Source organism: Macaca mulatta, chromosome 8 (assembly GCF_049350105.2).
Source record: "Macaca mulatta isolate MMU2019108-1 chromosome 8, T2T-MMU8v2.0, whole genome shotgun sequence".
NCBI lineage: Eukaryota > Metazoa > Chordata > Mammalia > Primates > Cercopithecidae > Macaca > Macaca mulatta.
Window position 1 is genome coordinate 113,631,824 of NC_133413.1, and position 14,851 is coordinate 113,646,674.

At 39.2% G+C, this 14,851-nt stretch overlaps 1 protein-coding gene and 1 long non-coding RNA gene across 2 annotated transcripts in view; one reads left to right on the forward strand and one right to left on the reverse strand.

The window, feature by feature from the left end:
* The window catches only part of CTHRC1 (collagen triple helix repeat containing 1), a 403,638-nt gene that overhangs the window by 294,778 nt on the left and 94,009 nt on the right, over positions 1 to 14,851 (forward strand). The gene's annotated exons all lie outside the window — the stretch shown is intronic.
* LOC114680316 (uncharacterized) overlaps positions 1 to 14,851 on the reverse strand; it is a 32,944-nt gene that overhangs the window by 9,707 nt on the left and 8,386 nt on the right. The window contains exon 2 of the long non-coding RNA XR_003732490.2: positions 11,909 to 11,968. This is a non-coding gene — a long non-coding RNA (uncharacterized LOC114680316). The remainder of the gene's footprint in view (positions 1 to 11,908; positions 11,969 to 14,851) is intronic.

Below are 14,851 nucleotides of genomic sequence, written 5' to 3' on the forward strand. Positions count from 1 at the left end.
CTTAGAGGTATATGTTTTCTATCAAATTTGGGACATTTTCAGGCATTGTTTCTTCAAAAATGTTTTCTGTCCCTTTTCTCCTCTAATTTGGTGACTCACACTAATGTATATGTGGGCGTCCTTAATAGTGTCTCACATTTTTCTGAGACTTTGTTCCTTGTTCTTTATTCTTTATTCTGTCTGTTTTTCAAACTGAATCATCTCAGAAGATCTGTCTTCAAGTTCGATGTTTCTTCTACAAGCTCAAATCTACTGTTGAACCCTTCTAGTGAATTTTTGATTTCAGTTATCACAATTTTCAACTCCAAATTTCCACTTGGTTATTTTAAATAATATCTGTACTTTTATTGATATTCTCTATTTTATAAGACATTGTCATCACACCTTCTTTTAATTCTTTAAGTATGGTTTTCTTTAGCTCTTTTAACATATTTGTAATTGCTTCCTTAAAGTCTCTGTCTGCTTAGTTTATCATCTGGGTCCTTTTGAAGTCAGTTTCTATTTCTACTAATTCTTTTCCTATGTATGGGTAACATTTTCCTGGTTCTTAGCATGTCTCGTAATTTTTTTGAAAACTGGACATTTTAAATAATGTAATAACTCTGGATACTGATTCCCTCTCACCCCACCCCAGGAGAGTGTTGTTTTCCTTGTCATTTGCTTATTTGTTAGGCGATTTAGCTGAACTAATGCCATGACATCTCTTTCCCCTGCAGTGTGCAGCCTCTAATGTCTCTGCTCAGATTTTTTTCCCCTTGATTTTATCTTTTAACCTGGATACCTACAGATTGTCCTTGGATTGGCATAAGCAACTTACTGGTCAAAGGTTGTGCTTCAGTTCTCTTAGCTAGTTAGATTTGTACTTTAATACTGGATGTATGTGTGATTTGTAAACTATTGTCACAATTCATGGAGTTTGTTTTTATTTGTTTCTGTCCTACATTTATCCAGTGACAACTAGCTTGAAGATTCCCTCTCTGATCATTCCTAGGAGGACAAAGCTTTGGGCATGCACACAGTATTCCAGAGAGCCAGGGATGACTATGATTATTTTTAAGCCTGACTTCCTAGGAGTCATCCTGGTGGTAAAGTAGCATATTGTGTAGTCAGTACTTGCTCATGGGGTTATATTTAAGTCACTTGTGTTGATGAGTCTGTGTGCAGGTTGGGGAATGTTTTCAAGTCTGTGCATGCCTTGCTCTGAGTGCCCTGAGTGGGTGCAACCTAGCATAGGTACACAACTTTCCTGTGTGATCCCAGAAGAGCTCTTCTTAGTTATCTCTTTGCTGTCTCTTGGTTTTTCTGCCACTTTATTTGTGGCAGAGCTATCAGCTTCCTCTTAACTGTTCTCTGCTAAGATCTTCACTGTTTTCAACAAGGCTTTTCTCTATTCTCTTTTCCAAATAAAATCAGTTCCTCTGGCAGAGCTCTTTGTCCTTACTATCTGCCTTTCCTTCTGGGTAAAAATCCTATACAACTGCAATGAAGCTGAAGATAGAGACATGCTTTATCTAGTGTGGCACCCCCACCCTATAAGTGGACATGTGGGCAGGGTTAGCAGCCTGTGATCTTTTGGACTTGTTCCTTCTGGTATGGACCCTTTATTTTATGAGCTGGGATAGGGATGAGTTGTGGTCCGAGTATTCTTTGTCTGCAATGCCTGAGATAGAGCTTTCACTTATCAATAGTGACTGGAAGGCAGCATAGAGACCCAGTTCTCTCAGCCATGGCTGTCCAAAATTACCTTTCTTCTGCAGAATTACATACATTAAATACAACTCTTTTTAATTACATATATTACATACACTAAAATAATTTGTCTGCAGAATTACAGAGATTCTGCAACATGGTACTGAGGGTTAGGGGTGAGAATTTCTAGTGGCCTGCCCTTTCATGGTGAACCATGACCCCAGACTGAGAGAGAAAGAGCCGCTGTCTTCTTGGCTGCAAACACTTGGAGTAGAACATTTGTAACACAGAGTTAGAGGCAGAGGAAAGAGTAATGTAGCTGGTTGCAGCTCAAATGCCACAAACTGCCACTGTTCTTAACAAAATTTAGTAGACTTTCTTGAATGAATGTTTCTTCATTGTCATATTCCCTTCAGACAATTTCCAGATACTTTGATTTTTTAAAAATAGTTTTCATCAGTTATATCACTGTTTTGCTGGTGAGAAGATCCATGTAACTCCTGAGCCATCATTTTGGAAGTCCCATCTCATCCTCTTTTGCTATTTCTCTCCCTGATCAGCAGTTGGTGGGAGGAGCATGAATAAGCAGGAAGTCAACAATCAAATATCTCCTTTGTGGAAAGTTCTCTTAAGCAGTTAGATTCATAGAAACTATAGATTCTATAGAAACTCATAGATACTATAGATTTCTATATTGTATATTATGGATTATTAGAAATAATAGGAGAATTTACATTCTAGGATCTTCCCATCCTCTGTATCTTCAACCCCTTGAACCATTAATGAGTAGTATTAAGTTTGAATATGTTAAGTACAGTAGGTGTAAGCTGTAATTTTTTTGAGACTAAAATCAGCTGATTAATCATGGAATTAATCTAATTGATTATTTCAGTATTCCTAATAAATCTGATTTTAGGTTTGTCAATAAAAATTTAGGGTAAGATTAAAGATCAAGGGCAGATCTATAACTTCTAAATTTAAAAAAAAATTTATGTAAGTAATAAATGTTTACCATAGAAAAAATAGTTATAGCTCTGCTTCTCAAAGTATTTTGATTGTTTAGGCTTTCATTCTAGCTAATACTCACTCCAGCTTTGGTCTAGATAATAGTCACTCTACATTTGGTTAAATCTTAACTCTTTTCATTTTCTTTCAATCATAACTTACTGGTTAAGAATTTAGACTCAGAGTTGGAGTCTAGTAAGAAACACTCTAGGTATTTCAAACGGGGGAGTTAATAGAAGAAAGTGCTGGAAGTGCTGAAGGAGTAAAAATGAGACTATGAGATAACTGAGAAATTAGCAACTGCAGGAATCTGCTACCACCCTAAGGCTGGAGCAAAAGAAAGGAAGAAATTGCTGTTACCAGTCCCGTCAGGCATTCATCTCTATTACTGCTGAGGCTTGCTATTGCTGCCAGAACCACTAACACATGACCAGGGCCTGCAGCTGCCACCACTGCTACATACTGATTACCAGCAACTGTAGCCCACAGCTAGTGCTGCTCAAAATTGCCAAAGGACACCACAGTCTGTAGCCATCAGAGGTTGTTAGAGGAAGAACAGTGGTTTCTCCCACCTCCCATCAGTGCTTTCCATTGGCACTGAGAGTTTATTGAAAGAAAATGTTGTTTACAGGGTCTAGAATTCAGGATTCTCATAAGCACCTCCTGACATGAAGCAGAATTTTCTGCTGTGATGGAAATGTTCTATAATCTGTGTTGTCTGATACAATAGCCCCTAGTTACATGGGGACTATTGAGCCCTTGAAATGTGTCTGAGATGACTAGGAACTAAATTTTAAATTTGTTTAATTTAAAGAGCCACATGTGGCTAGCGGTTTCCATACTGGACAGCATAGAGTTAGCATCTATGATGCAAAGCAGATAATGGAAGTATGAGATTGGAGCTAGGAGTAGGCAGGCAAATGATTGGCAGAAGATCATAATGCTCAGACAGACATGGCTCTCACCCTGGCTCTGTCACTCACAAGCTGCGTAGCCTTGGGCAAGTTCCTCAATTTTGGGGGGCCATCTAGAAAAGTGACAATAATAATAATACCTCTTAGGATGAAAGAGTTATTGGAACAACTAAACAAGATGATGCAACTATTCTGCAAAGACCTGACTCATGGTAAGTGCCCAATAAATGTTCATTATAATTATCACTTAAAAGAAGTATTTTCAAAACTTTGATCATGGTGAACAGAGTAAGAGTTTGTCTCCTAATGTTCCTTTTAGCTATAATTTTGTGAATGTACTTGCTAAATATTTTCTTTCTCCCTCTTTTCTGTGTTATTATCTTTTTGTCTAGCTGGTAATTTCAATGTCTTCTTATTCTTCTTATAGTAGGAATCATTTTTCCTTGACTTAATTGTCATACATTATGGAAGTTTCATACTATTATGGAAGACTGACTTAATTATCATATGTTATGGAAGCTCATGATTATGTCAGAATAATGTTTGTTGGATCTGACACCATGATATAAGTTTTCCTGCTCTTTGCTCTTTTGTTCCCGGGGTGATTTTTCTGACACCATTCTGACATGCTAAGACTTTAATCAGAACACATAGCACTGTATGTTTATGTTGACTTTTCCTTGTCATATGCTTAAAGATAAAAAAGAGTTATATATATTTACAAGTATTTTATAATAGTTCTAATACATTTCAGAGGCTTAGTTTATTAAGAAATGTCATATTTTGTGCCAAACCTAGACATCTCTCCCACAATCTCTTTTGTTCTTTCAGTGGTTTAAGAGAATAGATGAGCATCCAGAGATCTATCTCTTAGACAAATAATGTTGATACAGCCTATATATTGTCAGCTTCTTAAAGAACAATTTTCTAATTGAAATGACAGGAATTGCACAAGACAGAACCACTCTTGCAACTGTGTTAAAGAAGCACCTTTGTTTAAGTCAGAAACGGTTCTAATGAAACACATCTGGGAGTGAAATTATTTTCTCATAGGGGCAAAAAACAACAAAAAAAATTTCATTGCTCAACTACATCTTGGACATAGTATTTTTCTTAGATAACTTACAGGGAGCCTTTGGAAAAAGAAGAATAAACATAAAACAATGCTGAGTCCTAAATGGAACCAAACCCAACAATAACAAGATGAGCTGCATGCAGCTGCAGTGGGCTGCTATTCATAATATGTGATGGCACATCAGGCTTTTCACCAAAGTCAGGCAATGTTGTGTACTGCACTGAATTTTTCCTGTGGATCCTCTATTAACACTAGTGGGAGCTCTTTACATTAAAAAAGTCACAAGTCCCACAATTGTTCTGCAATCCTCTACTCATATTAAATCTACTCATCATGTCTGGGGGAGTTATCTTTAAGGAAATCATTTGCCAAGACTCAGATTTTTAAAAAATATTGTAAAGCACTAGAATATGGAAGTGAATAATTTGCTCCAATCTTCCTTTCTACCTCCGAACAATATGTAGCCAGCGAAAGGAAATTAGCCCATAGTCATTAGTGCTTTTCAAAACAGACTATCTAGTTGCCTGCCCTTTCAGTTACAGCTGCTGTGATGCCCCGTATTCTGTTTAACACCATTCTGTTTAACTCCTGGCATAATGTCTGGACAAAGAGGGCAATTTCTTTCCAACTTTGACTTTCCAGACAGTCATACTTGATCATCAAAGCCAGGGTGGCCTGGCACATTCCTAGGTAGCCAAGATGCTCACAATTATGGGATTATTTCATCTGGAAGGGCTGTGAATTTCCATTTTCATGCACTTTCTACACTCCAACACTCCTACATAATTCTATTTCTGATAAAGGAAGTAAAGGAACAATCTGGAAGAAGCAATTGCTGGGCTATCAGATACTTGGGGACCACAGAACTGGTCCCCTTCCTTACACATTGAGCTGAAGACTCCAAGAGCTGGAGTGAATTGACCCATTTTCTTCTGATTCTTTCCAGGGCACCGTGCTGCTCATAACAAAAATGCATTGAATAAAATGCACAGCTTCCACTTAGTGGATAGTGGGCAGTGCAGGGACGCACTAGGTGTCAGGCACCAAGCTAAGGGTTATATATACCTTCTTTCTTATAATTCTCATACCAAAGCTTTGAATTCTTCGTCTTGTTTTACAGACTTATACACTGAGGTTTGAGGGTTTAAATAACAGAGTTAGTAAATGACTGAGCCAGGATTCAAATACAGATAAGTCTGACTGCAAAGGCCATTTCCTCAAACCACTATGCTATACTCTAGTGTATATGCAGAACAATACTCATTCTAAAGAAAAAAGTGTTGTTCGTTGGGCACAGTGGCTCAAGCCTTTAATTCCAGTACTCTGGCAGGCTGAGATAGGTGGATCAGCTGAGGTCAGGAGTTTAAGACCAGCCTGGTCAACATGGCAAAACCACGTCTCTACTGAAAATATGAAAATTGGCCAGGCACAGTGGCTCACTGAAATCCCAGCACTTTGGAAGGCCGAAGGGGGTGGATCTCCTGAGGTCAGGAGTTTGAGACCAGCCTGGCCAACATGGCAAAACTCTATCTCTACTAAAAATTTAAAAATTAGCCAGCCGTTGTGGCGGGCACCTGTAGTCCCAGATACTCAGGAGGCTGAGGCAAAAGAATCGATTAAACCTGAGAAGTGGAGGTTGTAGTGAGCCAAGATGGCACCACTGCACTCCAGCCCTAGGCAACAGAGAGAGACTCTGTCTGAAAAACAAAAAAGGAAGCATTGTCAAGACATGAAGAATATTTTGAGACCACAACAGAAGATGGTGAGATCACAGAAAACATATCCAGAATATTATTATCCCTTAATAATAATGATTAATAGCTACCATTAACTGAGTCTCCAGTATAGGCCAGACACTTTATATTTGTTATTTTATTTAACTATCACAATCTCCCTGTGAGGTAGGGATAATCATACTCATTTTTTAGGTGAGGACACTGAGAATTAGAGAAATTAAATAACTTTCCCCAGTCTCACACAGTTGGCAGATAGTAAAATGAGGCTTAAATCCACATCTAAGTGACTTGAAGCCCCACACCTTACTTACCTTAAGATGCGTTCCTGACCCATGGAAACTGCTTAATATATATTGAGCACATGAATAAATAAAGGACCATGAATAAACAGTGGCTGGAATGGAGCATGTATCTGTTATGTAATGCCCATGTTGGCCTTGATTAGAAGCTCTTAAAAACAAACGAGTAACAAATACATGTTTTGTTTTGCTCCAAAAGGTATAACTGGGACAAATCAGTGGAAATTGCAGACTTCCTGTGGCTTCCTGTACAGGAACCTGGCTTCAAAGAGTCCACTGCCTGAATGACCTTCAATTCTGTGATTCAGATTCTGTGAGTCTGTGTCTCTACAAAGGGATAATAAGGGAAAACATTCCCACAGTGAGAGCTGCCTAGTAAAACAGTGACCTACCCATTTTTGAAGATGTTCCAGGTACATGACCACATGCCAGAAATGTTGAACAAGAAATTATTAAATTGTGTAGTGTAGACGATTGTTTGGAAGATGGCTGCAGTTATTCCCTTCCCTTTACACGTTCTCTTTTGTAAGATGACTCTTAAGCTCCTTCCATTGAGAGGTGGTATTTCCCCACCCCTTGAATCTGTGCTGGCTTTTGACTGGCTTTGCCCAAAAGAATGCAGCAAAAGACATTTCATGCCAGTTCTAACTCTAGGCTTCAAAAGGCCTTGCATAGTTTCAATCTCCTTTTTGAAACCCTGAGGCTACCAAGTGAACAAACTGTAGCTAGACTAGCCTGCTGGAGGATGAGAGGCTACATGGAAGAGAATAGAAATGTCCCAGTGAATAGCTAGCCAACCTCTAGAAGCAGAACAACCTAGCTGCCTTGTAGCTCACCACATATTCATGGGCAAGCTCAGTGGAGACCAGAAGAACCAACCAGTTGACCCATAAACTCAAGGGCAATAAGAAATGGTTGCTGCATGATTCTCATAGGCACCTCCTGACATGAAGGGAAGATAAAAGGAAGGCCTGATGTCCCTGTCAGAATAGTTCATGCCACTATCATCTGCCTGTATGTCAGAAGGCCTCCAGGGGCTTTCCTCAATGGACATAGTAACATCCAACATTAATTGGGCATCTTACTACTTGCCAGGCAATAGTCTTAGTGTTTTGCACAAATTAATTCTTAAGCCTCACAACAAGCAGCGAAAAATTGATTATTGTTATGAAACTGATTGCACAGATATAGAAACCATGGCAGAGAACTTAAGGAACTTACCTAAGGTACAGAGTTAGTAAATGCCCAGCCCAGTAATGGAACCCAAAAAGTCTAAAGCCACAGCTCTTGCTATTAGCCACACCACACTGCCTCCTGCTAGCCGTCCTAATGGGAAGTTGTGTGCAGGGACTATACTTGCACTCACAAAACCTAGTAGTTGCATTTCCTTATTATTTTCACCAGGCTTTCTTTACAGAGTCTGGGATGTCACCAAATATCTTGTTCATTTTCCACGTTTCTCCCACCTGAAAGTCATTTTCTTACTGCCTATTTCTGCGTAATCTCACTGTTAAGCTTGAAACCTAGAATCTATGATCAGGAGAAATGTTTTAAAAGACTCATTACCGGCCGGGCGCGGTGGCTCACACCTGTAATCCCAGTACTTTGGGAAGCCGAGGCGGGCGGATCAGAAGGTCAGGAGATTGAGACCATCCTGGCTAACACGGTGAAACCCCGTCTCTACTAAAAACATGAAAAATTAGCCGGGCGTGGTGACGGGCGCCTGTAGTCCCAGCTACTTGGGAGGCTGAGGCAGGAGAATGGCGTGAACCTGGGAAGTGGAGCTTGCAGTGAGCCAAGATCGTGCCATTGCACTCCAGCTTGGGCGACAGAACAAGATTCTGTCTCAAAAAAAAAAAAAAAAAAGACTCATTACCAAAAACATGGGAGCAAGTAGAAGAAACACTCCTTTTCCAAAAGAGAATTAGTTCTCCAGTATGAGAGTTTCCATTCTATTCACAATTGGAAATGTGTGTAAATCAGGTTTAAGAAACATACGAGACAAGCTTATGCAAAAGTCTTAAGCAGGGAATCAAATGCTAAATAAAATGTTAAAAAAGCAGGTTTAATAATCATGCCTGACATCCAAGATGGGTCAGGTTTTTTTTTTTTCTCCTAGATATAGTCTCCCTGAAGCTCAAGATAATTACAAAATGTCTTAAACCCCTGTTTTTCTTATTGAATACAATAGACTGCCAACATTTCAACTACAGTTAAACCAGCCCAACAGGAAAAAAGCCAAGGAATGTGTCTATTCCAACATTTTCTGCAAAGTCTGGTAGTATATAGCTCTCTGTTTTGAGATATCTTAAATGGAAATTCCATTTCCAAAACTGGATGAAACATGACCAAGATATATACACTTTTCTAGAAATTTCTTCTGCCTTATCTAATTTCCCCATTAGAGGAGGCAGTATCATTTATTTCCCTGCCATTGTGGGTTTTTTCTGAGATACCTCTTGGGGCCCTGGTGCAGTTCTCCCCACCCCTAACACACACACACAGAGTACAGCTTAGTAATTGTTAACTTAATTAATGTGGGGCAGTGGGAATCCCCTAGGACCCCCATCCGCACCCCCCGCCCACTGCTAGGGATTTGACCACTGCCTCTAGGCAGAGTAGTGTCAATGCCTGTGTGTCTGCACAGACCTTGCTTTTATTTCACCCACTATGTAACTAATGTTTTAGGAAACTCTGGTAATTTCAACTTCCTCTTGCCCATGCCTTTTTAAGGCCCAGATAGGAGCCCCCAACTCCTTCCACCCTTTAACCACCAGACTCTCAAAAGCAAGATGTCAGTCTTGTTCTGGGAAGTTTTCGTGGAATCCTTCCTGTCCCCTCCTCCCCTCCTCTCTCCTCTTCTCTCCTTTTCAACTGTATTTTTTTTGAGAAGCTTTAGGTTCACAGCAAAACAGCAGAAAATACAGAGATTTCCCATATCGCCCCCGCCCTCAAACATGCACAGCCTCCCCGACTATGAACATCCCCCACCAGATGGTACATTTGTTATAATCCATGCACCTACATTGATACATCATTATCACCCGAAGTCTGTAGTTTGTGTTCACTCTTGATGAACACATTCTGTGGGTTTTGACACATGCACAATGACATGCATCTGCCATTAGGTGGGTTTTGACATGCATCTGCCATTAGGTGGGTTTTGACACATGCACAATGACATGCATCTGCCATTAGGTATCTTACAGAGGTATCTTACAGAGTAGTTAGGTATCTTACAGAGGTATCTTACAGAGTAGTTTCACTGCCCCCAAATCCTTTATGCTCTGCTTATTTATTCTTCTTTCCCTCCTAACCCCTGGCAACCACCAAACTTTTTTTTTTTTTTTTTTTTTTTTGAGACAGAGTTTTGCTCTGTTGCCCAGGCTGGAGCGCAATGGCGCAATCTCGGCTCGCCGCAACCTCTGCCTCCCGGGTTCAAGCTATTCTCCTGCCTCAGCCTCCTGAGTAGCTGGGATCACAGGTATGCACCACCATGGCCGGCTAATTTTGTATTTTTAGTAGAGACGGGGTTTCTCAATGTTTGTCAGGCTGGTCTGGAACTCCCAGCCTCAGTCTCAGGTGATCCACCCGCCTTGGCCTCCCAAAGTGCTGGGATTACAGGCGTGAGCCTCCACACCCGGCCCAATCTTTTTACTGTCTGCGTAGTTTCACCTGTGCATAGTTTTCCATATTTTCAGAATGCTACGTAGTTGCAATCATGCTGTAGTATTTTGACTTTTCCGATTAGCTTATATCTCTTAGGAATATACATTTAAGGTTCCTTCATGTCTTTTCATGGCTTGATAGCCCATCTTTCTAGTGCTGAATAGGATTCCATTTTCTGGATGTACCACAGTTTATCCATCCACCTACTGAAGGACATCTTGGTTACCTCCAAGTTTTGACCATTATAAACATAGCTGCTATAAACATCCATGTACAGGTTTTAGTGTCAACATAAATTTTCTACACCTTTGGGTAAATACCAAGGTGTGTAATTGCTAGATCACATGGTGAGAGTATGTCTAGTTTTATACGAAATGACCAAACTGTCTTCCAGAGTGACTACATGATTTTGCATCCCCACCAGCAAAGATTGAGAGTTCCTGTTGCTGTACATTCTTGTCAGCATTTGGTGTTGTCACTGCTTTGGATTTTGACCATTTTAATAACTCTGTATGGTATATCATTGTTGTTTTTACCTTTGTGTATTTATTTCATTTTTGCCTTTTGCTCTTGTGTGTATACTATACTGTGAAATTTTCCTACTTTCCTCCAAAGTGTTTTTATAAAAGTCATGCATGATTGATGTGAAAGAGAGGCAACAGTCTCCTTTCCACATCAGACTCCCACTTATTCCATGCAGCCATAAGGGACCCAAAGTTAATAGTTTCTTATACTTGCTTGGAAATATATATTTTATCTCCCCTCTCTATCTCTGTCCCTCTCATTATATCCCAGTCTCACCCAACTCAAGCCTAGACCTGTCAATTGTGTGTGTGTGTTTTTAACTAAAGAAAATTTTATGTAGGAAGACAAACTTTCAGTTTGTCTTATAACTGTAGTAAGACCACAGAATGGCTTTTACAATCTCAGATGTCTCTAGTTGTTAAACATCCCATGTAATTCTCTTATTGTCATTTATGTTATGATGAATTTGTTAATCAAATTAAAGACAACATTTATTCTATCCAGAGTTCTTACTAAGATAGAAATGTTTTATTAAGATTCTTGTTTAAATCATCTCTTTCTTTTGAATAATATCTTTAAGATTATAATCCATTCAATTTGAGCAAAAGTATAATCATTTTAGTTAGGGCCATGCTTTAAAATTAAAAATAAAAGTGGTCATCCAAAATTACATTTAAAAAGAGTCAAGACTAACCCATGTTTTTATTGTGAATTAAGTTTTTCATTGGTGGAGTTACTTGGAAGCTGAATCCGCCTTGAGGATAACTCAATTCTACTTTCAGACATGGCAGTGTGGGGGAAAATCCAACCCAGGGAAAGAGGATAATGAAGAGAACCGTTTGATGAAAAGAAATTCCTCATCATTAATGGAGAAGGTGGAGGGCCAGGCCAGGCAACAAGAGAGAAGAGTTTCCTCTTCTCACAAATTCTTCCTTTGGCAGCAAGGATCTCCAGATTGGAGGAAGGAGTGGAGGGACAAAAGCTGGCAGGGTTTACCTGGTTTGAAGATCTCTGCAATAAAGATCTTGCATGTACATGGGCTGCTCAGGGTTCCATCTCCCCGCAAATAAATAAACAAATAAATAGTTTTAAGTTTTGTCAAATTTATGCATACAAAAGTTAACTAGTAATACAAGGTTTATTATTCAAAAAAAATATATGCCAGCAACTTCCTCTTCCACCATTCTCCCTTTCAAAGGAGAAATCAATGAAACTCTTCTAGATGTTATTAACTGCCTCAAAACCCATCTGAATTACCCAACTTCCCTGGTCTCCACTATATTATTTTCCCCCATTCAAGAAGAGTGAATTTTAATTGTGAGGTTCTTAAAGCTTATACAATTTTGAGACTTTTTAAAGAAAAAGAATGTAAGATTCCATAATATCAAATTAGATAGAGCCTTGGAAAGGTCCCTGATGCTTAAGCTTCATTATTAATAGTACATCTGCCTTCAGGTGAAAACATACAAGATCCTTTGTATTAAATTATCCCATTGCTGCCTCTAAACCATCTCCCCGTCCACATACCATGTTGGAAACACCAAATCTCTCAATAATTTTATATTCAAGTAGCTCCCCAAAGCCCACCTCCTCTATAAAATCTGTTCTATTGAACTGAAATATAGTCATATTTCTTTAATTCCACTTTCTCTAAAAATTTAACTCCATGTTTTCCTTCACTTATCAACCTATGATACATACTTATCCCATTGTGCTTATTTTTTGTATTTCTTTTTCCCTAGCTTTATTAAGGTAGAATTGGCAAATAAAAATTGTGTATTTTCAAGACATACAATGTGATAATTTGATATACATAAACATTGTGAAATGATGACCACAATCAAGTTAATTAACACATTCATCACCTTACATAGTTACCATTTTGTGGTATGTGTATGTGTGTGTGTGTGTGGTGAGACACTTAAGATCTACTTTCTTAGCAAAGTAGATCTTAGCATCTCGGCTAACTGCAACCTCTGCCTCCCAGGTTCAAGCGATTCTCCTGCCTCAGCCTCCCGAGTAGCTGGGACTACAGGTGCCTGCCACAATGCCTGGCTAATTTTTTGTATTTTTAGTAGAGACAGGGTTTCACCATGTTAGCCAGGATGGCCTCAATCTCCTGACCTCGTGATCCACCCGCCTCGGCCTCCCAAAGTGCTGGGATTACAGGTGTGAGTCACCGCACCTGACCCAGAACTTATTCATCATAAGATGAATTTTTTTCTCCTTTAACGAACATCTTCCCATTTCCCCTATCTCCCACCCCCTAGCCACCACCTTTCTACTTGCTGCTTCTGTGATTTTGACTTTTTTAGATTCCACATATAAGTGAGTTCTTACAGTATTTGTCTTTCTGTGTCTGGCTTATTTCATTATGTCCTCCAGGTTCATCTGTGTTGTTGCAAATGGCAGGATTTCCTTCTTTTATGGCTGAATTATATTTCATTGTATACTTACATCATATTTTTCTTCATCCATTCATCCACCAACAAATGCTTAAGTAGTTTCTATATCTTGGCTATTGTGAATAATGCTACAATGAACATGGACATGCATATATCTTTTCAACATACTGACTTCAGTTCTTTTGGATATATAACCATAAGCATGATTGCTGGATTATACGGTAGTTCTATTTTTAATTTTTTGAGGAACCTCCATACTGTTTTCCATCTGGCATACAGGCATACCTAGGAGATATTTCAGGTTTGGTTCCAGATCACCACTATAAATTTTGCAACAAAGTCAGTCACATAATTATTTGGTTTCCCAGTGCATATTTAGTTTCCCAGTTCACACTATACTGTAGCCTATTAAGTGTGTGACAGCATTATGTCTAAAAAACAATGTAAAATATCTTATTGCTAAAAAATGCTAACAATCATCTGAGCCTTTAGTGAGTCATAATCTTTTCGCTGGTGGAGGGTCTTGCCTTGGTGTTGATGGCTGCTGACTGATCAGGGTGATGGTTGGTGAAGGTTGCAGCAGCTGTAGCAATTTCTTAAAATAAGACAACAATGAACTGTACCTTATTGATTGACTCTTCCTTGCACAAAAGATTTCTCTGAAGTAGATGATGCTGTTTGATATCATTTTACCCACAGAACTTCCTTCAAAATTGGAGTCAATCCTCTTCAACTGTGCTGCTGCTTTATCAACTAAGTTACATAATATTCTAAATCCTTTGCTATCATTTCAACAATATTCACATCTTCACCAGGAGTAGATTCCACTTCAAGAAACCACTTTCTTTGCTCATCTATAAAAAGCAACTCTTTATTCATTAAAGTTTGATCATGGGATGGCAGCAATTCAGTCACATCTTCAGGTTCCACTTTTAATTCTAGTTCTCTTGCAATTTCTACCACATCTGCAGTTTCTTCCACTTGAATTTTGAACACCTCAAAGGTCATCCATGAGGGTTGCAATAAACTTTTTCCAAACTCTCATTCATGGTTTTTTTTTTTGTTTTGTTTTGTTTTTTTTTTGACAGGGTTTTGCTCTGTTGCCCAAGCTGGAGTGCAGTGGCACAATCTCGGTTCACTGCAGCCTCAACTTCCCAGGCCCAAGCCATCCTCCTGCCTCAGCCACCCAAGTAGCTGGGACTACAAGCATGCGCCACCATGCTTGGCTAATTTTTTGTACTTTTTGCAGAGATGGGGTTTTGCCATGTTGCCCAGGCTGGTCTCGAACTCCTGGGCCCAAGCAATCTGACCATCTCAGCCTCCCAAAGTGCAGGATTACAGACATGAGCCACTGTGCCCAGCCTCTATGTTGATATTTTGACCTCCCATGAATTATGAATGTTCTTCATAGCATCCAGAATGGTGAATCCTTTCCAGAAGGTTTCAATTTACTTTGCCCAGCTCTATCAGATGAATCACTCTCTCTGGCAGCTATAGCCTTATGAAATTTGTTTCTTAAATAATAAGATTTGAA